This window comes from Thalia democratica, chromosome 1 (assembly GCF_965202585.1).
Source record: "Thalia democratica chromosome 1, ktThaDemo2.hap1.1, whole genome shotgun sequence".
Taxonomy (NCBI): domain Eukaryota; kingdom Metazoa; phylum Chordata; class Thaliacea; order Salpida; family Salpidae; genus Thalia; species Thalia democratica.
The window spans coordinates 25,768,971-25,793,210 of record NC_139165.1 but is presented as its reverse complement, the minus strand read 5'-3'; the positions used below and the strand labels follow the sequence as shown (position 1 = coordinate 25,793,210).

General features: G+C 25.2%; 1 pseudogene; it reads left to right on the top strand.

Moving 5' to 3' along the window:
• The window catches only part of LOC145834780 (A disintegrin and metalloproteinase with thrombospondin motifs 18-like), a 63,000-nt pseudogene that overhangs the window by 22,684 nt on the left and 16,076 nt on the right, over positions 1 to 24,240 (top strand).

Genomic DNA, 24,240 nt, shown 5'->3' with positions numbered 1-24,240 from the left:
TGAACATCATTATAAAACAAGATGCAAGCTTGCATAAAAAACTCAAATTAAAACAACATCTAGAATTTTCCTTATTTGTATTCTTAAGTTTTAAATACAAACATGTTTTGAAAACTAGTCAACAATTAAAGTTAAAAAAGATGTTTTGTGGTATATGTAAATGTAAAATAAATAAGATTACTTAGCCTTCTTAATTGTATCAACTTTCTTATTTAAAACAAGCAGTGTTAGTTTATTTAATGAGAGTATCGAAGTTTATATACAATAAGTATTGCTATTATAACAAAAAAAAAATAAAAGAACTTAAATTTTCTTTTTAATTAGTTTAACTCTTAATATAGTTGCTATGTTTTAGTGAAAAATAGCTATCTTTCGGAACATTAAAAGAAACTAAAATATATTTACTCACATACAAAAGAGTTTAAGTTTAGACATCAAAGCTGCAAAGTTGCTGCAATAATATCTTGATTGCTGCAATCAATAACGCTGCAATTAATAAATCATAAAGAGAAAGTTTCATTCAGTTTTTACCGGTGCAGAAAAATGTTCAAAACAACACAGCAAAAATGTTTGTGTGACTTTTAGAAAACTAGATTAAATCTAATTAGATTTAATTTTTATAATGGTTTGAACTTCCGGTTTATAACAAGTTTAATTTTTAGCCGGAGGTATCCAATTTCGTTGATTTAACTATTACATAATTGTAACAAGTTTTCTTCTTAATTAAATAAACTCTGTTCGTTATCACGACTTTAGCTTACAGAAAATGTTTGCTGCTTCATTTCCGAGGATTACATGTTTAATAATCAAAACTTACAATTTTTTTGTTGCGGTTTTTGTCCAAAACATTAAGCCTATAAATAATGTTATTTAGTTATAATGGGAGAAGGTAGATATAAAACAACGCAGTTTGTTCTAAAATTTTTCTTTTAAGTTCTATGATTCCAAAAGAGTGCACATAAACCTTATTGTACTCACTGTTTAAAATGTAAAAAAATAGTTAAGTAGTTTTAAAACTTGCCTAAACAGTACTAAATTTATGTCAAAGTTTTATAAATTTACTTGTTTTTATTATAAACTATATACAATGACATTAAACTGTATCCAAGTTAAGTACGACTCGTTAACCGAAAGGTTTTTTGTACTCCAGATCCTAGGACCAATTATTTTGATTGTTTTTTTTTCGTTCAATAAACTATTCTACTATATATGTAAGATAAATTGAACGATTTTAAGAGTTTTTCAAATAAATTTTTATTGTTACGTGTGCAAAAGTTTTAAAAATCTTTCAAACTAAAGCTTTAAACTGCTAAACAAAGTTTAATAAAAATACTGACAGAAATATACTCTACGTTTTGTAATGTGACACCGCTAAAAACAAATAGAAGTTTCAATAATCCACAGATTCACCATAAGATACCAAAAAGACATCGCAGAAGCTTAAATGAAGATAGAAGCCGTAAAACTTACAAAGTGGTCCACTATCGAGTCCGTGGTCCCGGCCAGTCTTTCCTGTTCGACCTTAGGCCCAACTCACAACTGCTGTCCCCCAATTTCTACGTGAAGAGAATGGACAAAAACGGAAGTCGGATTATTGAGGGAAACGGGTGGGACTGTCACTACCACGATCGCTTGGTGTCGTATGGTGACCGACCAGTTGCCGGCAACACACTGGTTAGTGACCAGATTATTTTGTAAATTAGATTTGATAATAACTTTTCAAAGCATCTTATATTCATAACAATGATCTCTAGTTTAATTGTCCAAAGGACTCTTACACACTCCAAGTACTTCACAAGTTTCATAGATGTGTTGGCATGATAATTTTTTCAACGTTCAATGATATTTAAATCATTAGAAAGTTAACTTGTTTTGCATAAAATTGGTAAAACTTTCAAAGTCTAATTTGTGTTTATGATTTTATATATAAAAGGTTAACAGTATATGTTTTAAACAACTGTTTTTTTAACAATTTGAAGTATTGTTATGAAAACCAGTAAATAAGTCAATATCAAGCCTACATATCTGAAATAATTGTAATTGCCACAGTCTAATAAATAACTATTAACTATTTGACAATCATAAGGGTTTAATTAACAAGTTACCTTTGATTTAAAGAAGTGTAATGATGTAAGAATGTAAAAGTTTAAACTTCTTTGCGTAATTTTAAAAAAAATTCTTTGAAGTATTCAGTTAGGTTGAAAACATTTTCTTATAAGTGATATACACAGAACAACTTTATTTTTGAACTATTGAAAATTGCTATTTAGAAAAAAAGCACAGATTTCTTCTATTCATTTATAGGTTTTTTTTAAATTGTTGTGTAAGTCGAAGGAAGCTTTAATGAAAAAGCTATTAAAAACAAATATTGTGTTATATAGATAACTATATGTCTACTAAAAAGTACATAATTGTTCGTTAGTGGTTATTGATTGTCATCATAAAAAGCAAGCTCTTTATATAATACTTATAAGCTTAATAGGCATCAAACACTTATTAAGACAGCAACATTAAAAAAGACCCAAACACAAAATAATTAATTAAATTTAATCATAAACATATAAAGTTAGACCAACGCTTTGAAACTGACAATATAACAATAACGTTCCGCAATAAAACTTAAAAAAAGAACAATTATATGTTTCCATTCAGCTTCTGTTTGATGTTGCCGACGTTGAAAAGTAACAAAACTTATTATTTCCGCTTCAAACAAAAACATCATTTGTGAAACGCAACACTAAAAAGTTTTACCATTTTTTTGATTTCTTTAAATTTATTTCTGTGGTTATTTCTTTACAATTATTACATGTTCTTATCTCTATTTACGATTACGTGATTTCTGCCTAAGAACCAATTTTATAATTTGTGAAATGCAACACTAAAAAATTTAACTAATTTTTAAAATTCTTTAAAGTTATTTCATTACAAATATTACATGTTATCATCTTTAATTACTACTAAGTTATCGGATTATTAAGATCAGTACACTTTAAGAATGGATTGAATAAAAGATAGTCAATTGATTGTTTTACAAAAAAAGAATTATAGAGAATTGTTTTCTATCAACTTTACCATATTTTGATACCTAGTTTAAGTAAAAGCTTGTTACTTAGTTTAATTTTTGCATTTTCGTATGAAGTTGTAAACTTTTAGAACTATTAAAGTACCTGCACATGATATCATATTTATTTTTGCTAAAATTATTTTTTTAAATACGAGTCTCATTTAAAACTAGGACATTTTTACGGATTAGTCTAAATTTTAACAGCGATTCTAACCAAACTTAATTTCAGCAGCTCTTTATAAAATGCACTTCTAGATTATTTCTCATAACCTGTAGTAGTCAGCTAAAACATTGTTTAAAGTGACTATTTTAAACAATTTGCTTCTTGTAGTTTAAAAACAAATTTATGCGTTTACGCAAAATATACAAAAGTAGTTCAATTACAAAAGCGTCCAAAACCTACGTAAAAAAAGTTGGCAAAACAAAACATTATTGTTCAAATACATTTTACTAAAAAAATTACTTGTTGCCAAAAACAAGAAAAAGTATTATAACATTTTTTTTTAAGTTATACTAGGAAAATAAAAGAAAAAATGACCTAGCGTAAAGGTTATCATATTAAACTGAACCAAGTAAATTGTACGTTACATAATTCGTACAAAAACGCGCAAACTTGAAAATTTTTTTGTTCTAAAATTTTCACAGCTTTTTGCGTGACTAAATATTTTACAAATTTGTTTTCAGTGAAACTCGTTTAGGTTTTGTAAAACTCAAACTAAAAACTTCCTTTTGAAAATTTTTAAAAAAATAAATTGCGATGCTACTAAAAGTTTAGTTAGAATTAAAATTGTAATAATATATTGACATGTTGAACTCATTCCCATCTGTAAGGTACAAGGCTCAACAACTATTATGACGTAACTATGCTGCAATTATAACAGTAGATGAGTGCTTGTATATTGATCACTCGACACTAACTTTGTAGTAAACAAAACAACTCAACAAAACCACTTGTTTTTTAACAGAAAAACATATTCACACTAAATCCCAAGCTTAAATTATACTTTGCAAAAAATGTTACTGTTTTTTTTATAAAACGTTTTATTTTTGTTTAAATCAAGCTTAGTTTGTTTTTACATTTATACGCCACAACAAAATTATTTATACAGACTGGTGTTATGCGAACAAACGATGATGACATCATAATAGAACCGATAAGCAACAGCCATATAAGCGGAGATGAAGGTTGTAAGTTCGAATCGGATCCTCACATCATCTAAGAGAAACGTCACAATCACGTGCATCAACGCCAAGGAGAAAAAAGAAGAAAAACTACAGTGCTGTAGCAAGAAGATGTAAGTTTATGACGTCATAATTCAAATGTTTTTGTGGAAAAGTGTCGAGGTCTAGTTTTAAATCATTTAATAATTGTCTCAAAATTATCACCAAATTTACGTTTTGATAACAAAAAATAAAGTGTTTTGTAGGTTAAAGGTACTGAAACTTACGAAAAACTAATAGAAATTTTCAGGTATGGTTTTAATTATTAATGTAAAGCTTAAATTTATGAACAAACATATATAATATATGCAGTTCATAAATTACTTCATTTCGTTATTATTATATACTGCTTTGTGTTAAATATATATCTATATACCAGTTTACTAGCACAAAAATAAACCTTTGCATTATCGATAAACTTAAAATAATACATAAATATATATGTACATAGTTACAGCATACTTTATCTTCTTCAAAAGTAAGTTTTTGATGTATCAACTAAGCTATTTAGAAAGCTTTGAAAAGCCGCTTTCTGACCTATTTGACATGTTTATCACTTAACAACCTTTAAAAGTTCAACGTTAAGGGTAATTCACAAAATAAACTTTCAATTTGTACAAAATACTTCATTATTAGAAAGTTTTCCAAATTCCAATGTTTATCGATGTCACTTATATACTTCTGTTTAGTAAAACATAAATTTATTTGTGTATTTGTTGGCATTGTAAATAATTGTTTACACAAATTCATTTGAGTAGAAGTTTTTTGCAACATAAAAACAAAAACCAAGGGGTCTTAAGTGTCGTTTATACGACCCAACAAGCATTTTTCTATTGTTAATTGTGAACTTGAAATTAGTAGTTTATATAAGTAAATGCAGAGAAAGTAACCTCTCCAATCTAAACAATGATAAATCAATTTTAGCCTAGTTATCTTGTGACATTAGTTTGATTACTTTGTGATTCGTTTCTTCATTAGTTACCTCTTTGATAGAAAAATTATTTGCCATATAATTTAAAAAGAAAAATTAGTAAACGTTTGTTTTTTTTAAACTATACTAACAAGAAATTATTATTTATTTTATCACACATTCTACAAACTTTCTTTTCTTTATGGTAGTGATTTTGTGTTTTTTATTACTTGATTTCAGTAACAAATTTAAATGTATTTTACTTTTATTATACATAGTATAAATTTAAGGTTGTATTTCAATTTTTTTTGAATGTATACAAATAAAACATTAAACAAAATAAATTGAAATCACATGTCGTATGTTTAATGATTTTTTCTAATATAAGCTAGCAATTAATTTTTTTTTTAAATAAGTGTAGTATTAAACGATCCTAAACTTTAATTAAATAAAATATCAGAAAAAATGGTTGTTGTAGTTTCAAAATGCCTGACGGATATAAGTATTGACGGTAAATTCACTTGATCAGCCGTAAATTTGAAGCAATCTAAATGAAAATTGTTAATTCTCACAAAAAAATAGTTTACTTAAAACCTTATGAATTTTTTTTTCACTTTATGTCTATAAATATTTGCACGAAACTTACATCTTAATTAGGAAATTATTAATAATCTTTAAGATGATATTAATTATTATTATTTTTAAATTAGGTGATAGTGACTTATTGTGACTTATTCCTTAACTATAGCACTATAACTTATAGTTATATACTATATATATGAGAACGGGTCACTTTTGCACGAGGAGACATTTTTGCACGAGGGGACACTTTTGCACGGTGACTCTTTTACACGAGCGTCACTTTAGCACAAGGAAACACTTTTGCACGGCGACTCTTTTGCACGGAGGGGCACTTTTGCACGGCAAAATTTTTACACGACAAAACTTTTGCACGACGTTACATTTTCATAGCGACATTTTTGCAAAGCGTCACTTTTGCACAGCGTTATATTTTCACGGATTAACTTATAAACTGCAAAAAGTTTAAACAATCAGACAATTTTGGAGCTTCACTTTTGCATGCTTCTAATTTTTATTTTCTGTTATAAAATTACAAATAATTTTTTTAAGTCAACTTAAATAATATTTATTTTTACACGCAAGTTGTTTTGAATAAATAAAATGTGGTAGTTTTTTAATGAAATTTTAATGTAAAGTTTTTATTTCAAGTTTTACGTAGAACTATAAAATAAGGTACCACAATTCACTAGTTTATATTTATTATCTCAATCTAAACAAACTAGATATTAACAACTTTAAATAAAAACAATTTTGAATACACTAAATGAAAATAATCTGAATTTTGTTAATTTTTAAACAGAAAGATAAACTTAATTTAGTAAAGCTTTAAAACACAATTTTTGAGTATTACTTTTTACTTATTTTCTCTTGATGTTAAAATTAGCATTATATAGTTGTTAAAAAATTATTAAAAATTTATTTTAATTTCAAACAATTGTTAAACTCAATAAAAAAAGATTTAGTTAGTATACGAGTGTAAAGGGATTTCAGACTTTACTTAATGTTTACTTTTATTTTTCAATTTAGCGTGAGAATAAAAAAAACAATAAAACAGCGCATTTTTTATGATTCAAACTTTGATTATTTCATTACTATAATGTTGCATGATCATGATAAGCCAATTAGAGAGTAACATTTGAAAGTTTGAACTTATGTTCATCAAAAGTATTAAGAGTTGCTTACACCAGCATTTCATGATTATAATATAAGCTAATGAGAGCCTAATGTTAATGTCCTTGGAGCGTTAGGTTTTTATTTTTGTTGTTAGTCAATGCATTTAAATATTTGATGTTGATCGTTCTACATTAAAGCGTAAATAAATATAAGTTTGTTGTTAAAATTTCGCTTTTTATGTTAACCTATAAATTTTATATCAAATTAAGTTTTTTTATCTTTTTTATAATAAATAAACTATTTGTGTTAATTTATTTTTTCTTTATGTGTCTTCCAGTTTTAATGCCTGGGTTCATCATATGAACAATAAACTTGTAACCGTATAGTAAAATATATAAAAAAAATAAACTAGAACAATTTACTTACACTTAAATAATTTTTTATCCCATTTTCTAAATAAATTAAACTTTTTGTCCCTGGTATGAATCTTTTCTAAATAATTTTATTCTATCTTTTCCTTAGTTAGTTACTAACATTAACTTTTACTGTTTAATATTTTAAACCTTTTATTTTTTGCCTTTAATGTAAGTACATTATAAAATTTTCGTTTTTAGTTTCTTTTTATGTTACTTATTTGAGACTAGCTAAAATACTTTTAATCGGCATACATGCAAAACTAATTTTCCGTGCAAAAAAGTCACCGTGGCAAAATTCCGCTGTGCAAAAGTTATCATCATGAAAAAATGTTGCCGTGCAAAAGTGTCTCTTCGTGCAAAAGTGACGCCGAGCAAAAGTGACCCTCCGTGCAAAAGTGACACCGTGCAAAAGTGTCCCCTCGTGCAAAAGTGACGCTCGTGCAAAAGAGTCGCCGTGCAAAAGTGTCCCCTCGTGCAAAAGTGACCCTTCGTGCAAAAGTGACCCTCGTGCAAATGTGTCCCCTCGTGCAAAAGTGACACTCACCCATATATATGGGTGTTTACGAAATTTTGAATACACCAGTGTACATAAAACTTTAATATTACAACAATATAAATATTGATAAAAAGTTAAAAGAAAACCATAAAAATGGTGAATGGAGTATAATAATATACATATTGATAATCATGAGTATGTTAAAGTTTTGTTTGGTGTTAAATTAAAAGTATTGAAGTTAAAATAAAAACATTAAAAAATAAGGTAATACTAAAACAAAGACAGTACCACCATAGTATTTTGTTTAGTTACAATCTTAGATACATGACTTGCACATAGATAGTTATCTATAGTGTTTCAAGGTTTTTGACTCAACATTTCCAATGCCTTAAAATTTCGTAATAAAAATTTGCCGATCAAGCCCCAAGTGCGTTTAGCAGTAGCAAAATTTTACCGCTATTAGATATTACCTCACCTAATGCAGCTGAATAGGTTTACAGTGAAAGATATAACCTCTGAGAAAACAAAGCTTAACAGTTACTGAACTATAAAAACTGATTAAAACAACTTTTTGGCCGGTTTTATTAGCGTTTTATATTAAAACAAATTTAACTATCAGCAATGCATGTTAAATTAATAAAAGAAAGAAAAGTTAACTGCTTATAACTTGCCAACTTATTGAAAACAAACAATAAAGTCGGAAATTTTTTGTAGATATAAACTTTATGTTTGCACAGCTTATTAAAATAAGTTGACATTGATATCTAGTATTAATTATCGATCATTGCGGTTTATAGCTATTTTAGTCACTAAACCTTAAACAAACTGTTAAAATTTTTTCTTTAAAAACAATAAAAATTTATAAAATATTTTGCTCGGGTTGTAAGCAAAATCAAACAAATATTATAAATTATAATAATATAAAAACTACTGTTAACTTCTACAACAAATAAGCTTTACTTAAAAAGGAAATTAACTATTTATTGGCTTTTGGAAAGAAATAGGTGTTTCATAAGCTGTGTTTATGTTTCAGTTAAAATTATCTTTTAATTCTATTGAAAAACTTTATGAGAAAAGAATATGTAAGACTTATGGTGTGTAAATGGAGAAATTTGTGAAACAAAATATATGCTGTCTACAGAATGTACAAAATGTTGACACAAACTTGTTAGTTATTTTGATATTATTATTTTATTATTTCAAAACATAGCTACATTTGTAATATGGATAGAGATTGCATGAAATGTACGTATTTATTCTTATTAGTTTTAATTTTTTTTTAAATCTATAAATATAAAACTAAATGGATTTAAAAAAAACAAAAAACAGTTTTTTGAAATAAGTAAAAATTAAAACTATCAAATATTTTTTAAGTTTAAAATAAGAATTTTTCATTGTTATCTTAAGTGTTCTTAAACTTCAAATCACTCAACAGTAGTAGGAGAGGAGAATATATCACTATAAGTCAAGTCCTAAATAGAATAAACGGAGGATGGATCACATTTGATGTTTGGTAATCGTGCTCGAGTACTTGTGGCCGCGGTGACAGATGAAGTATTCACCGGTGTGAAAGCCCCAAGCGTTGAAAAACTAATCTAATAGTTTTAAAATTTAGTAATTCAAGTGTTAATATATACTTTGTTCTACTTTACCTATAAAGCATAGAGTACTGTATGCCAAGTTTTAATTGTACGTCATTATATTTATAAAATGTACACATATAAATATACTTGTTGTAAAATTTGCTATAGAACCATAAATGAAAACTTCTGTTAACCAGATGGGTGTCGGACGATTGGGGTGAATTTAGCAGAAGTTGCGGAGGCGGCATAAAATCGAGGCAGGTCAAGTGCATGTCATTAACTGCAACCGGGGATCTTTTGTTTCCTAATTACGAATGCGTGACGTCATCAAAACCAGCAACAACGCAGCAATGCAACTCTGACGTAATTTGTCCTCCCCAATGGCACACCGGCCCATGGTCTAAAAATTGTAAAATAAAAATAGTTTTGTATAATAAACATTAAAAAATTTTATGTGTACTTCTATAAAATAGTTATATTAGTTTTGTATGTATTATGTCTTCATTGCACTAAATTTAAAAATTATAAGTTAATTTCAAAGTCTAAATATAAAAGTAAAATCTTTTATTTTTGACAAAAAGTCACGTTTTAGTAAACCTTCTGATAAATTTGCGGAATAGATGCGTAAGAAGTACATCTTATATTTGTCATAATACGATTTTTGTTGTGTATATTTATTTTTAAAACCTACAAGTGTACAACTTTAAAGATGTCATTCAAAACTAAACTTTCTGTTTATTTTCAAAACAGATTTTACGAAACTTCTTGGGTGTTATAACTTATTTTTGTGAAGTCTTTAAAACATGTCAATCTGTGGTCTCAGTGAAATTAATAGGACTTACTATATTTTAGTATTTTTTAATTAGTTTTCTAAAACTATATTTTTTTATAACAAGTCATTATATAACTAAGTGAAATAAGATTAATCACTTTTGTAATATTTAGTTATTTGAACATAAGTTTTTACTTAGTTTTGTTATTTAACATTTATATTTTTTAAGCCGGAAACAAATTTTATACATTCCAAACTTTTGTTGTGTATAGTTAACATTGTCTCGAGGGCGTTTTTGTCTTTGCTTTCGTATTTATTGCTTACATTGCTTTCTTTAAATACCTTAATGTACATATTTATGTATTGAACTCAAACTGAATACAGTATTAGCCTAAAAAAGTTTTAATTTATTTTTAAGTAAGATTAAATTCAAAACTAAAATTTCCTAATAAATTATACAGGTATGTTTTTGTTTAAAATATTTTTATTCAAATTTCTGAAGAAAACCTCAAACAAAATAAAAATATCTTGAAGATTTAGTTTTGCCAATCTTAAGTGACATTAAGTTCAAACTTATAAATTTTCAAACATACAAGTTTCTTGTTTTATAAATATTTCTGCATTATTTCGATTTGTTATTTTCATTCTACTTTTCAATTACAAACAAATAAAATATAAATTATTTCAAAGCTTATATAATTTTTACTATTAATTATATTTGCTTGTATACCTAGTATTATGTAAAGTTTTAGGTAATTTAGAATGTTGTAAAAGTATGGCTGGACATTTGTTAACAATTTGTAAAATCAAAATGTAACACTGAATAAAGTGCTAGTATTCAAAGACTACTAAATGAATAACTGTTATATTTAAAATACGCATTTATATTTAATATTATTAATAGATGATCAATTAAAACAAATAAGAAAACAATAGGAAAGTAAAAAAGTAGTATATTTGATTAATGATTTAATCAAAAAGCAATTTTATATTTGGAAACCAAGCAAAATTTTTCAAAGTCTTTATTATAATTTTAAAACTCAATTTTAGTTTCTCAAATGCAGTATTAGAAAAAATTGGCTTTTCAGAACTTATAAAATATGCTGTGAAGTATATAATGTTACAGTTGAATCTTATTACATTTAAATATTGTTTTTAACTTTTTTAATCAAAATTGCTTTAAAATATTGATTGATAGAATTTATGAAATGTATAAAGCTGTGAGTTTAAAATTATATTTACAAAAGATAAATTTAAACGATTTATAACCATTTATGCTACTTTAAAAAATGTTTTACGAAATACGAATACTTTAAACTTTAATTTTTAGCAAGGTTGTAAGTTTAGTTTATTCTGCAAATATTTTTTCAAAAAGTATTTTGACAAAGTTAAACATACTTGTAATTCGGTAGTAAAATATTTAATTTTTATCCTTAAAGTTTTATAAGTCTTAATAACCGTAGCAACTTAATACGAAAATTTTTTCCACGCGACTATTAAGCAAAAATATATGCTACATAGTAAGTAAAGTATTATAAAGTAGTTTACCATATATAACGAACTTATAGAAGTTTATTATTTAGTGTTTATTTTATTTTACTACTTTTACAGAAAGTGTAACTTTCATTCTACATACTTTTGTTACTCTCTTTTAATGAGACACAAAATAATATATGTGCTTGTTTTTTGATGCTCAAAACCTAAAAGACACATTATAACTGTTTCACATTTAATGAAATTATACACTCTTATTTTTGGTATAGTTGAAACTATGAAAGTAGTACACGTTAATTTTTTTGCTTGTAAGCTTAGGTTTAAATTGCCTTAACAAGTCAATACTTAATAAGAAAATAAAACAACTTTCATGTGCCACGATTAACACTTAAACTAATGAAATAAAAGTTTCTTTACTTGAAATTACATATACTTACTGTTACTTTTAATTAAGCTCAAATATTTAATGTTAATACTCATTACAATCTACTTTTTGTTAGCTTTGATGTAGTTAGTAATTTTGATGTTAAATACGGTTATTATAAAGCATAATAATCAACTGTTACTACTTTATAAAAATAATAAATAATAATTTGTAGTTATTAGTCGAAAGGTCAAATTATAAAGTTATTTTATACAAAACAGATTATTTCATTTGATGTTCAATGTTGTACTTTGTTGTAAAAATTATATGCTGCTTGAGGTTGTAATTCATGTTTAGTATGCACAGTTTATTAGTATTACAAATTTTAAAGGGAACATTTTCAGCATAAATCTTTAATTTAATCACGCTATTAAGTGTATTTAGTATATCTATAGGGTGAATGCATCAAAGAAAATTTATGAATTTTTATATTTTCTAATACTATCCGTTATAATTAAACTTTTAGTGTGTAAATTTAAACGAAAGATTAATAAACACAGTATAGTTACTTAAATATGATAATTTTAGTTTGTCTCGTATTACTTTCATGTAAAAATTTAAAGAAATACTTCTTTACAAATTAAATGTAAGCTTTGGATTTGTTTTACGAATGCTTTTTCATTAAAACTTATGTTTTTAAATTCAACATTTAATTTTTTTTAAAACGTTTAAGTTTTAAAAGCAGTACAAATGATAAACTAAAATAAATAATCAAGTAGTTTTTATTAAACTTAAAAATAAGTTTTGCAACAACTGATTTAACTATGAACACTGTTTAAATTTTTCTTTAAATTAAAAGAATTTTATCAAAATATTAGCTCTCATTGTAAGAATATGACTAATAAACTATATATGTAATAAAACGTTTTTTTAGATGTTAGTTCTTATAACCTTTACCTTAACTTTTAAAACGCATTAAGTTAAAAAATTCGTTGTAGTTTAAGGATTACGATGGTATATATATATATATATATATACATACTTTTTTTTTCCAAAAATTCATAAGTTTGCTTTTACAACTTTTTTTGAATTATTGCTTTACTTTTTGAAACCAGTTCTACTTTTTTAAAGTTGTTTTTAAATTTTTATTTTGTCAAAAGAAAAGGACACTAGTCAACATATAGCTTATAACTTTCCTATAACAGTAGAGTAGTTATAATATTTCTATTATCATAAACTCATTCATAATATTTGTATGAATAAAAGTTATGCAAGTATTAATACATGCAAAAATAAAGAAAAACAAAAAACCTTTCAATTAATTACGCTATGTACAATATTAAACAATGAAAATTATTTTATTTTTATAAGTAGTTTTTTTATGTTCTGTTTTATGTGAAAACATACCACAACAAATTACATCCGATATGAATAATTAAAAATGTAAAATACCAGCATGATATACATAATGAGTTAAATTTACTTTTATCTATAATCAATCAATTACGTCAGTATAGTAGTTAATAAATTTTTATTTTTATTTCCGATTTAAGTCATGCATCACTCAAAGCAAATCAAATACATCATTTCTCTTCAAAATTATGGTTTTTCACTTTCCATATTATTAAGATTTCTATATTTGAAAAATAATGTAATGTGCTTTCAATTAATTTTCATGACTTATGACTTAATTACTAAAATTTTGTTTCAAACAGTTTTCAAATTTTATTGTTCAACTTCTACACTAATAAACTTAGTTTAAGTATAATATTTCAATTGATTTTAATTTACACCTATTAAAAAACTTTCATGCTTTTATTCAAAAAATAAAACGATTTTTTTATACACCAACCAACTTTTAATAACAAAGTAAATATTGATTAGTACATTTATATAATCAACTTTTACTTGAAACTTTTAAATGTAAACTTTTTAATATACCAAACATTAGTTTTAGATCCACATTGTTTTGATAACTAAATAGTAGTTCATATAAAATTTAGTTAAGAAAAAAATCTTTAATACAAATGTTACTGATTATTTTGGTGAAAAATGTAATTATAAGTGTCACAACTTTCAATAATAGTTTATAATGGTTGTTTTGCCAAATTATGTATATTTTAATTTACAATTTTTTGTTTCGTTAAAATTCAATACTCGGAGCATAAGTGTGAGTATACAAGATGTTTAACATGAGAGAATTTAAATGTGAAAAAGTTGGTAATGTTTGAGCTGCAATATTTGGTGAAAACGTTAATAATTCTGCGGAAAGATATAAAATTTCAATAAAATAATTAAAAGTAAACTCCAATTGATGTTGAAAGCAACAATGTTATTTACTTACAAAATATCAGCAAAATTGTTTTGTTTGCAATTATGCTATGTGTTAACAAAATAAAAGAAACTAAATTTTAAATAAAACTAAGTCATATGTTTAATTTAACTTTTAGGTTAAGCTTTTAAAAAGATTTTTAATTTACTATTTTTTGATTTTTTTATAGTTAAAGTTTCTAAATGAAAAAAAAATTCAATTTATAGCCTGAAAATTATTATAAAACAAAATCCAAGCTAGCCATAAAACTAATTTTTATTCAACATCTAGAAGCTTTCTTGTTTGTAATGTTTAACTCTAAATAAAAATAAATTTTGAAAACTGGTCAATACGCAATATAAAAAAAAATATTAGTTTTATATGTAGTATACAAATACATATAATACACAAATTATTTAGGCTTAGTTTACTTAGCCTTGTTGTTTGTATCAGTTATTTAAAACAACCAGTGTAATATCATTTAATAATAATATCCAACTTTAGTTACATTTATTTTTGCTTCTTTATAACAATTAAGTTTTTTTTATGGTCTTAATATATTGTTTTTTTATAATTTAAATTTACTAACTTTCATAAAACTAAAAGAGAGGAAGCTATTTTTACAAACTCGCTTAAATTTTAGTTTTAAGCAACAAAGCTGAAAAATTGCTGCTATATTCTCTTGTTTGCTGCAATCAATAACGCTGCATTTATTTTGCATAAAAAAACTTCATTCATTTTACCGGTGCAGAAAAACGTTTAAAAAAACTCAGGAAAAATGTTGGTGTGACTTTAAAAAAACTAGATTAAATCTAATTAGAATAAATTTTCATATGGATTAGAATTTCCGGTTTTAAACAAGTTTAATTTTTTGCCGGAGGTTTTTAATTTCGTTGATTTAACTATGACATAATTGTTAAAAGTTTAATTCTTAATTAAAAAAACTCTGTTCGTTATCACGACTTTAGCTTACAAAAAAAAGTTGCTGTTTTATTTCAAAGAATTTAATGTGTAATACTCAAAATTTACAGTTTGTTTTTTTGTGGTTTATGTCTTAATTGTCAAAATTTATTAAAGGAAAATTAATCACTTTTTTAGTAGCTATTAAGTGTCAGAGTAGAAATTGTTAAAAATTAAACCGTTAGTTTTCAAAAGTTTTGTGTCAGTCAACCTTTTTTTGAATCTAAACTGTGCATCTCACTTTATAAAAAATGTTTTCAAAAACGTTACATGAACAACTAAAATGTTTTTTAAAACGCTGTAAAATGTACTTCTTGTTTTCATTAGTTCTATACCTTTTTTTTATCTTAAATCCAAACTTTTTTTAAAAATAGTTTGGGCAATTTTAATAATGGTTTTAAATAAAGGTTTCACAAAATGATCAAAATATCGTTTCTTAAAGATGACTTTGTCTATAAAGGGGCAGTAAGGTGTAAAGGGCGAAAAAGCTGATGGGTAAACTGGTAAATGTGTGATTCCTGTTAAGGGGGGAGGGGGGGGGTTATATTTAAATTACCGATGGAGGATGACGTAAGTCTTCAAAATAATCAAAACGTTTTCCGATGAAAAATCGGCGTGCTTTTATTGCTGTGGTAAATAAAAAACGTTTTAAAAATTTGGCCTAAAATTATTAGAGCTACGTTGTATTTCTAAAACTTCTTCAAAAGTTACTACAATTTCTGTTAAGGTCACCACAGAAAAAATAACTTGGAAATTAAAGCCTGATTTTAATAATAATTGTAAAACTTCATCTATTAATATTTCAATACTTAATAGTAAGCATTATTTTGATATTAATAATTACAACATAATTTTAAAATTTTTCCAAAGTTATTCAATGACGTGAGTAATAAAACTGTTAAGAAAACTTTGAAAAGCCGCCTTCTGGCCTATTTGACATGTTAATCACTTAACAACCCCAAAAACGTCAATGCTAGTGCTAATTTACAATGGAACTTTTTAATGACTACGAAAAATCCGACCAACAAAAAGTAAATAGTTTTCGAAATTCCAATGTTTAAGTTGTCACTTATGTACTTCTGTCTACTAAAGCATTAATTCTTTTGTGCTCTTGTTGTTATTGTGAATAATTGTTTATACAAATTCATGTGTGTAGAAGTTTTTGCAACAGAAACAACAAAAACCAAGAGGTCTTAAGTGTCGTTGAAACGACCCAAAAAGCATTTTTCTATTGTTAATTGTGAACTTTGCATCAGTAGTTTATATAAGCAAATGAAGAGAAAACTACCTTTCTCTTCTAAACAATGATAAGCTTGATTTCACTCAGCTAAGTCCCTCGTGGTGTTTATCTATTCTATTTAGTATAAACTAACATACATTTACTTTTTTAAACAATATTCGCTGGTTATTTGATACCTAAATAAGCTTAAAATAGCTTCTTATCTCTAAGAATAAAATAATTAATTTTTTTTATGATTGTATAACGGATATCTGTGATAACGGTTAATTGAATTAACTGGTCATAAAATTGAAGAAAATTAAATGCATATTGAAAAATTTTAAATAGTGTTGCATTACTTGACATTTTTTGTAAATATAATATTTTTTTCATCTTAAGTTTTTAAACATTTGCACAGAAACTTCTATTAACAGTATACAATTCGAAAAACTAGTATGAGTACAGTTTGACTACTGTAAATTAAGCTCGTTGTAATTTAATCATTATCTTTACCAAACTAAATTAACAACCTAGAATAAATATTTGTAAGCTAGTTTGTTTTAATCAGTTAGTCTAGTAAATGAACTAACTAGAACTATTTTATCTATGTGACTATTTATGAAATTATAAAAATATTAAGTTTAAATTTTTCCAATAAATACACTATTATGTTTCAACAAATCCAGCAGAAATCAGTAAAAATATAAAAAACAAAACATTGAATATCCTATCAAATGGTTAAATTAATACTTCTTCACAGGAAGATCAAAATGAAAAAGAAGAGAGAATTGAAGCAGAAAGAAGATTTCGCAGGTCAAATATTCGAGAGAAAGGTCGAGTTATTATGAGAGAGACGAGATAACGGTTATGAGGAGAATTGAAACTTTGGTGGTTGCTGACAAGTAGTTTTTTTAAAAACATAAAAATAATAAAATTAATAGAACTACATATCGACAATAATGAATATGGTAAAATTTAGTTTGGTGTTTAATTAAAAGTATTAAATTTAAAAACAATTTATTATATAACAAATTAAAACTAAAAATAATACATTAATACTTTAGTATTTCATATAAATACAATCTTAATTACGTGACTTGGGCAAAGAAAGATATTTATAACACTTACAAGTATTTGAGTACAGATTTTCAACGCCTTAAAATTTTGTCATAAAAATTTGCCGATTAAACCCCAAGTGCGTATTGCAGTAGCAGAATTTTACCACTATTAGGTATAACCTCACCACAAGTTAGATTTTTAAGTGTAAATTGTACTACTTTTAAGTTTAAACGCCAAAAAACAGTAGATTAGAAATTAAGTCACATTAGTTCTACGTACTACCCTGATAATATTTCTAGGAAAATTCAAATACTAAGTTTGCAACTCCTTTTGAAGTAGGCATGGGCAACGTACAGCCCTTGGGCCGGATCCGGTCGACAGAGTGAAAATTACCGGCCACTGACCGTTTTTTGAATTTTAATAGGATCCGGCCCGCAAATGAAAATAACCGGCCCGCGAGCAAAGTGACAGGCCCGCGAAGGGTCAATATTCCAAAAACTTTATAAAACTTTTTATAATACTTGTACAAAACTTCAAAAATTTGTATTTAAAAACATGCTAAAAAATGACTTTATATATTAATGTAAAACAATAAGTACACCATTTTGTCCTAATAATTTGTGTTATTCTAGCTTAGTTGGAATATCTTTTTGCCAAATTACCCCAAGCAAATACGTACGTACCTTTGTCCGTTACAATGTCAATTCTTTATATAGACATAATTTAAACATCTAACACGTCTCAATCTACATCTTAATTTTTCAGACTTTAGGAAGTTTTGTAAATTTGAAGGATACAAAAAAGTGATCAACTATATCCATAAAGTTGGATTCCGACCGGATCCAAAACTTTATTTTTAAACTAAAGTCTGACTGGGTCCGGATCTCGACTTAAAATTAGTATTCAGTCGGATTCGGATCTAAAAAGTCATTTTTCAGCTGGATCCGGTAAATCACTATTTGAAATGCTCCGGCCCACAAAAAAATTGTTTTTTTCCGGATCCGGCCCGTTCATTGAAGTTGCTTACCCCTATTTAAAAAGCTCCTTTTTAAGTTTTTGCACGTGGTAATTTATTATAAAACCAGTTTAGTTGTTTTGTAACTTTTATATGAATTACAAGTTAATTATATCTTAACTTGCTACGGTACGAAAACTAGAAGCTGGTTTATGACTAAATTTAATATTAGTTAACACTGTTATAGATCGTAAAAATATGATACTAATCAAGACTGATTAACTTTAAAATGCTAATGGCTTTTACTGTAAAACAATTAAACTTTACTACAGCAGTTCAGCAAGTTTACAATAAAAGCTACAAAATGGGTTTAAGCAAAAGATTAACAATTACTAAAATATAACAACTGATTTAAACAACTATTAACCGGTTACCATCAGAGCATTAATACTAAAATCAAATAAGTCATTAGCTATGCAAAAATTAAGTTGATATAAAGAGAAATGTTAGTTGCTTATAACTTTCCAACTAATGTAAAACAAACAATAAAGCCATCAAGTCTTTGTAGATCTTAAATATTTACACTGCTAATTAGATAAAGCTGCCTTTGAATTTAATTTACTTCTAGTTTAATTCGATTCAATTCATATTTGCTTTTTAAAGTCTTAATTAGACAGCACTACAAAATTAGAAATATTCCATTCAATGTTTTTTGAAGTTATGTGCTAAGTCAATTTAAGTGTTAGTGTTAAAATCTAAAACCGGTAGTTGTATCTAAAAGGACAACAGCATTACATTATTAATTTTTGTAAACTTATGGAATAAAAAATATATTTAGGAATGAATATGTAAGACTTAATGGTGTGAAAAGGGAGAAATTTGTGAAAAAAAAATATATGCCAGCTGCAGAAGGTACTAAATTTGGGTTTTCTCTTGTAAACAACCTTGTAAGTTACTTAATTTGTTTTTTTAATGTGTTGCTACAAATGCAAACATGTAACAGCTTCTTTGAAGTAAAAAAATGAAAAAAAAATATTAAAACATAAAAACTTTTTAAAAAGCTACAAAGCAATTATAAATAGAATGTATGGTTTATTCAAAATTTTGTAAGTATACTTAACATACTTTGTTTGCTGTTGGTTATTTATTTTTCAGATTTACATTTTTTTTTTTTAATTTATAAACAAAACAAATAACCTTGTTTTGAATTCAAATTTAATATATTAGTTATGATTGTGTAGTTGTTTAATTCAAAATAAACCTTAATTAAACAGATTATTTTGTAACAGAAAATTAACGCAAACGTTTAATAAAAATAATCGTTTGAAATCTAACTTCTCACTTACCCTGCAAGTAAGCTGTATTAGAAACAAGCATCGAAAGGAAATACATAAAAAGAACAAACAGTATCTGATTATTACTGCGAATCATCAGATAAACCAATTTTTACTACAAGGGTAAGATGACAATTTAAATTCGAACAATTCAAATTTCGACAATTCACAATCTAAAAGATTAATTTAAAGGGTTACAACTTAAAGAATATTATCTGTTTAAGAAAAATAAAAAATATGTGTGTTTGCCTTATTAATATCTACAAGCCATTTTTTTATTTTTGTAAAATACTCAACATTTCTTAATATATTTAAAAATTACAAAAATAAGTATATTTTTAAACTTATTTTAGCCATATCATAAAAAAAGTTTAATATTTTCAGAAAAGAAAAAAAAAGAAATGTATCAATGAAACGAACAAACATATTTTTAATTTTTTGAAATAAGTACAACTTAGTTGTTGCCGTTAAATTTTTATTTTGTAATTGAATTTTTCGAATTTAAATCGTCGTGCACCCTATAACTAGTCGTTGTAACATTCAAAAATATACAGCAGGGTAAAATAAACATTAAATTAAAGTATCTCATTAGTGTATAAATAATCTAAAATACTTCTCATAAAGAACTTAAATGCTTATTTTAAGCATTTAAAAGTAGCTTTAATTTTAGTAAAATAACTGTAAACTTTTAAAATATAATCATATAAAAGTTTGTGGCATTAAATCGAGGCAGGCCAAGTGCATGTCATTAACTGCATCCGGGGATCTTTTGTTTCCCAATTACGAATGCGTGACGTCATCAAAACCTGCAACGACGCAACAATGCAACTCTGACGTAATTTGTCCTCCCCAATGGCACACCGGCCCATGGTCCAAAATTTGTAAACTTTTCGGTATATAGTTTGTAAAACAAATTAGCTTTTGTTTAATTAACATTTTAAAATTTGATGTGTAGTTCTATGAAATAGATTTATTAGTTTAATGTGTAGTATGTCTTGATTGTACTAAACTTAAAATATTAAAATAAATTTCTAAGTTAAACTATTTAAGGTGGAAACTTTCCTTATTACCAAAAAGTCACGTTTTACCAAACCTTCTGATAAACTTTCGGAATATATACGTAAAAGGTACAACTTATGTTTGTCATTATACGTTTTTTGGTATGTATATTTATTTTTAAAACCTACAAGTGTACAAATTTAAAGAATTCAGTCAAAACTAAACTTTCTGTTTATTTTCAAAACAATTTTTACGAAACTTCTTGGGTGTTATAATTTATTTTTGTGAAGTCTTTAAAATATGTCAATCTGTGGTTTCAGTGAAATTTTTATGACGTTTTTAATTAAAAATATTGTTCAATAAAGCAGTAAAACTAATTCTTCATATATTTATAAAAGATAAAAATTCACAATTATACTCATTTGTGCTTATTTAAAAAATATTATACAAAATAAAAATACTTTAAAGTTTAATTCTAATATAAAATTACTTTGTAGCAAGATTATAAGTTTAGTTTATTCTGATTTTTTTTATTATAAGTATTTTGACAAAGTTAAACATACTTGTATTTCGGTGGTAAAATATTTGATATTTATCCTTAAAGCTTTATAAGTCTAAACAGCCGTAGCAACTTAATACGAAAATATTTGCCACGCGACTATTAAGCAAAATTATATGCTACATAATAATTCAAGTATTATAAAGTAGTTTACCATATTTAACAAATTTATAGAAGTTTATCATTTAATGTTTATTTTATTTTACTAATTTTACAGAAAAAGTGATTTTCATTCTACATACTTTTATTACTCTCTTTTAATTAGACACAAGATATTATATGTGCTTGTTAAAGGCACATTATAACTGTTTCATATTTAATGAAACTATACACTTTTATTTTTGGTTTAGTTGAAACTATGAAATTAGTAAATGTTATTTTTTGTGCTTGTAAGCTTAGGTTCAAATTGCTTTAAAATGTCAATATTTGACGAGAAAATAAAACAACTTTCATATACCATGATTAAAACCTATATTAATGAAATAAAAGTATATTTACTTGACACTAAATATACTTACTGTTACTTTTAATTAAACTCAAATCTTTGATGTTAATACTTATTACAATCTACTTTTTGTTAGCTTTGATGTAGTTAGTACTTTGATATTAAAAACATTAAATTAAAGCATAATAGTCAAGTGTCACTACTTTTTAGTTATTATTAATCATAATTTTGTAATTATTAGTCAAAAGCTTAAGTTATATAATTATTTATATACAAAACAGATTATTATATTAAAGTTCAATGGTATGCTTTGATGTAAAAATTATATGCTGCTTGAGGTTGTAATTCATGTTTAGTATGCACAATTTATAAGTACTACAATAGTTTGAAGAAGACTACTTCAATATCATTACTTAATTTAATCACGCTATTAAGCGTATTTAGTCTATAGGGTTAATACAACAAAGAAAATTTATTTATTTTCATGTTTTAAAATACAATCCGTGATAATTAAACTTTGGCTTGTAAATTTTGACCAAAGATTGATAAGTACTAAAATAAACAAAGCTAAAATAAAATTGTATTTAGTAAGCTATGTATCATTGTCATATCAAAATAAATAAAAAATCTTTACCTAGGTTAAAATATTTTAGTTTTCAGTTTGTTTTAGAAATACTTATTTTATTAAAAGTTTTATATTCAAAATTTCAACATTTTACATGTCAAAACGTTTAAACTTTTATAACACAGTAAAAACAATAAACTACAATAAATAATTAAGTAATTTTAAGGAAGATAATCAATAAGTTTTGCAACAACTGATTTAGATTCGGACGATGCTCAAATTTTCCTTAAGTTAAGTTAATTTTATTAAAATAACAGCTTTCTTTTAAGATTACAACCAGTGAACTATTTATATAAAATAAAATTTTTAGATTATAGTTCTTATATCCTTAATTTATAATACTTAATAAATTGAAAATCTTGTTGTAGTTTAAGGATTGCGATGGTATTTATTTATATAGCTTTTTTTCAAATGTTTCTAAATTAAGGTTTATGAGGTTTTCAAATTCTTAATGTAAATTCTTAATTTCTTAATGTATTTGAACATTACTTTACTTTTTAAAACCAGTTGTACTTTTATAAAAGTTGATTTAAAGTTTTATCATGTCAATAATACGAATCTAGTCAACATATTGTTTATAAAATTCTTATAACAGTTGAATTGTTATAAAGTTAATATTAACTTGTTGGTAATATTTATATGAATTAAAACTTTATAAAACATGCAAAACTTCAAAACAAATGCCTGTCAATTAATTACGTTATGTCCAATATTAAACACAGACGATTATGTTATTTTCAGAAATAATTTTTTTATGTTATGTTTTATGCGACAACACATCACAATAAGATTACATCCGATAAGAACAATTAAATATGAAAAAAAAATCTCAAAAAAAAAATGCAATATTTTTACTTATTATTTCGATCAATCCTATGTCAGTATAAATTTCAAGTTTTATTTCCTGTTTAAGTCATGCATCAATCAAAGCAAATCAAATATTTCCACAAATTATGGTTTTACACATTTCATATTATAAAGCTTTTTATATTTGAAAAATGATGCAATGTGTTTAACCTTTAATTTAATTCGTAATTTTTTTTATAATTTTAGTTTAACTATTTTTAAAAAAAAAATTTAATATCTGAAGACATTTTAACTGTTACTATTTTCAATTAAATTTTATAGATAAGTTTTATCAACAATAAGTATTATCACACTTGTATATTGACAATTTAAAAGGTAAATGACTATTACTTTTTTTAATATTTATATTTTTAAGCATTTTATAACATCAAGTTTAAAATGTATGCAAATCTATATTTTTTCGTTTCTCTAAATAATATTACGTTAATACTTTATATAGTACTTCGTTTATAGGTTCGTAAAGATAAAATGTGACTTCAGTTTAAGTTCGTGTAAAAACTCGATTAATTTATATATTCATCGCTGTTCAACTTTGCTTAATAAAAATATGCGGACCAAATATATTAGTTGGCTTTTGTACATCTTTTGTACTAGCAATAAGTTTAATTAAAATATAGAATTCGAAATACGATAGAGGTGTAGTTTGATAGAGTTGAAAAATATAAAAAGTTGCTATTGCAGAAGCTTCAATACTTTGCGAATAAATTTAAAACTGTATTTTCGGGAGAAAATAAAAAGTAACAAAAAAACAAACAAAGCGTAAAGTTTTTTAATACTTAAAGTTAATTTGATAGTTTTTACTACTAAATTATTGTTTTTACCAACATAGTATTTAGTATTTTTTAATTCCTTTTTTTATGATGTTATCTACTTACTGTGATCCGTAAAATAT